At 33.6% G+C, this 3,795-nt stretch overlaps 1 pseudogene; it reads right to left on the bottom strand.

The window, feature by feature from the left end:
* Positions 1-1,197: 1,197 nt before the first annotated feature.
* On the bottom strand, positions 1,198-1,999 carry LOC127668018 (ribosome biogenesis protein NSA2 homolog; annotated as a pseudogene).
* Between the last annotated feature and the right edge of the window lie 1,796 nt (positions 2,000-3,795).

Below are 3,795 nucleotides of genomic sequence, written 5' to 3' on the forward strand. Positions count from 1 at the left end.
TCAAATCTCAGTATGGAGAGGGGAGGCGAACACAAAAAATGCCACCATTAGATATAGAGAAATTGACAACGACTAGCTACTTGGAGATGCAGATTTTTTTCCTGGCTCATTATAATTCAACCATACTATAGTGAAAGACCACACATCCACAAAAATTTGGGCAGACAAATTGGCCCTGAAAGATTTTAAAACAAAGAGTTGGGAGAAAAAGGATAGGGAGTTGATCTGAGATGAATTGGAAATGAAGAAGATGAAAAATATTAAAATAAGCCATACATCATTCTTAAAGTATTTATAAAGTTAATCAAAAGAAAAAATAACATTATGTTTGGACTATAATTGAATTCTGTGGTAATATATACTACAGGCTTGAAACAGGAGATTCAATCACTGGACCCATTTGTTGTAGCACTCGGATCTATCATTCGCTTAAGTCAATGTCTGAATGAACATAATTACTTGGACACATGATTTGATGATCTTAGCAAAACTCAGTTTGGTTTAAAAGTGTATTATCCTCACAAATTCAAAAGCCAGCTCAGTGACAGTCCTAACATCCAGTCTTTAACAGGGAGCAAAACTTCCAGAAAGAAAGAAACATGATACCAAAAATTTTAAAGTGCATAAACTCAGTAAATTTCATCTTAGCATGCTAGTCAATGACTGTGTTGACCCACCTGTTATGCAGAAATTAATGCTATAGAAAGAAACATTTAAATAGTATTTCTTTCTATTCACTAATCATTTCTTACTAGAAACCTAAAGAAAGAGAATTAATGGAAAGTGTACATATAAATACATGAATTACAAATGTTTTGAGCCTATTGCCATCAGCATTTTAAGGTTAAAACATGACAAATGAAATACAGAAACATACACAGATTCAGAAAAACAAATTGAATAATTTGGAGGCTCTTACACATTTTGTGATTAAAATTACAATTTTACAAATTAATTGTTTTATATCTGCATAGCAATTGTTATTATACAATATGAAATCAAAGGTAAAACTCATTGTAAATATTTATTTTTTTAAGTTAGGCAGTGTTTTATCTTCCCTTACAATTTAATAAATACTTCTTGATAAGTGCACATGGGTTAAGACTGCTTGATAGTTCAGAAAGATCCCAGCATTGGTATTTTCCTGACATTGTGTAATCTTCGGTATTGAGTGGAATGACTTGTGTGGTCTCACTGTCAAACCATCCAGATCTCATTTATGCATGCATCATTTTCAGGATTGTTAGTAACTTGGGCATACTTTTCCCAAATAACCTTGCCTCCTTGTGTCATAAGGCCCAACTCAGCCACATTCACTTCAATTTCTGTACCTTTGGTGATCAAATCCAGGTTTCTATATAATGGGGAGGATCAATTCTTTTTCACCATTGTCAGGTAAATGGTAGCTTTCAACTCAGTATGTGTGACAGAGGCTTTTTTGAAATGTAGACCCATTGGCCTAATGAACCTTTCATATTTAGGTGGTTTTCTAGTAAAGGCAATACAGAATATATCTAATTTTTTAAAAAAAGCTATCACCTACAAAGCATATTTTAGTAACCATTTTCTTCCATACCTTCTTTTATCTTTCTCCTGTTCGAATTACTTTCAATACTTCTGTTTCTCTTTGGGCACGACTTTGGGTAGAGGGAACCTCCATTTTCCCGCCCTTTCCATTTCTGCGTAAGCATGTTGGAAAGTACTTTTGTCCCTCTCTATCTCTTTGCCCAGCAGATAGGCGGGGACTGCCTCACTGTGGAGTCATCCCATCATCATTCTGCTTGGCGTTTCTCTTAATAGTCTTTTTCATTTGTATATTCTCAACATGACACTGTTTATGGTAGAGCTTAACCTTCAGGTCAATTATTTTTTTGTCTTCTTTCAATGTTCCTATCTTCTTTCTGAATCCACCATCTTCTTTCTTTATTTTTTTCTCATAGTAGTCCAAGCAATATCTTTATCATTTGCAATGCAATTCAATATATTCATTTTGTGGCATGATGACAGCCACAGAGCAGCAGACCACAACTTCCCAGGTTCAAAAAACTCTTAATTTCTGGGTGTCACTGGTCCATGAGCCTGCCTTGTTCAGGCCAGAACAGGAAAGGCACCTTGTAACTATTTAAAATGACACAATTTCTGACATAGAGATGCATAAAGTAATACAAATTTCATAAATGAGTCTAAGAGAAAGAAACTATAAAAATAAGGCAAATTATGTATAAGATTTATATTTTGCAAAGGAAAGGAGTTGTATTCCTTTCTGAACACTGGCTTTTCATTTTCTTTAGTACTTACCTCCTCAAAAATGAGCCTGGATTAGATATAGATAAATGGCATCTAGAAAAATGCACTGAATAACAGATTTTTGTTAAAGACAAATAAATCTCAAGCCCATGATGTGGTGTAAGGGAGAGTTCTGTTACATGGGTGATGTGCTAATCTCATGGGAATTGTTACTGTACCAGTTTTGTTCATTGATCTCAAATTGCAGTAATTATTTTCAATGACAACTGCCTAAAGTATGAATCAACTAGAAACTTTTAATTATAAGTGAAAAAAATCTCTAGACAAAAAATCAGTAAGCATTTTTTTTAAAATTATGTATATATGACCCAACTATCTGTATTCAGATCTTAATTTTAAAGTCAAATGAATTGTCTATGAACTTTTTCTTCCTAAGTTCCTGGTCTTTTTTTATTGGCATATTTTCAGTACTTATATAGAACAAATATTCTTATAATATCTCTCATTCTATGGACATCTAAGTTCATAAAAAAGAGAATAGTGAAGCATATTGCTCAACTCTTCGTGAAGATTTTATAAGAATTATTATAACAAAATTGCATTGGAGATTCACCTTGGGCATATTGACATGGCATGGAGCAAGTTCTTTCCTTACTGGTGAGTCAATGGACACAATTAAGAGCCTACTGAGGTTAAAATTTTCCCAAGAAAAATTGGCACCGCTTTGATATTTTGATTCATGGGTTCTCAAGTCCACTCCCACTTTTCAGGATTCTACTTGACATTCCTAAAAGCTATATTTACAACTGGCTTTCCTGGAGTTTGATTAACAGATAAATACAGGATTCTTGGGCTGAAGATCAATGCAAGCCATCTTTCCTTTCTTCACTTCTTAAGTCTTTCACAATAACAAATAATGAAGTCTGTGAGTGTTTGATACCAAGAACGTAAAACAAACTCAGTAAAGGCGAGTGAACCAGTAGCCAATAAATGATGTGATGTGTTTTATAAAAAGAAGCATTGTGCTTCCTTATGTTTCATGTACTCTCATTATCAGCTCCATTTGTAGAAGACAGAGCATAAATTCTCTACAGGTCATGGTGCTGAGGATGTTCCCTGTTACCATTGGAAGGATTGTGTCTACAGCACAACAATTGAAACTCTCACTTGACTTTCTTTGAAGACAATTGATACTGGAAGCATTTCTTTTTGCTTCTCATTTTTCCTAATAAAAGCACTTGAAGCTTGAATTTAAAAAATGTGGATCTATTATTATCTTTAAAAAATAGGATGTACAGATCTAAGCCAATCTTACTGAGTGACAGGTTAAATTACAGGGTTTTAGGTATTGTATTAGCAGGAGTTTCTATAATTTTTGTGTTGATTATTTATCAAGAAAGCTGCATTTGATCAACATTTGAACTTCATTCTTCTTTTATGAGAATAACAAATAAAAGGAAACTTCAAAAAACTCACTTTAAGGCAATATCATGTAATTAAGGTATGTGCAAGGCTTGGTCATGTGGTCATTTGTGAACCCTTTCTCTC

Source organism: Apodemus sylvaticus, chromosome 17 (genome assembly GCF_947179515.1).
Source record: "Apodemus sylvaticus chromosome 17, mApoSyl1.1, whole genome shotgun sequence".
Lineage (NCBI taxonomy): Eukaryota > Metazoa > Chordata > Mammalia > Rodentia > Muridae > Apodemus > Apodemus sylvaticus.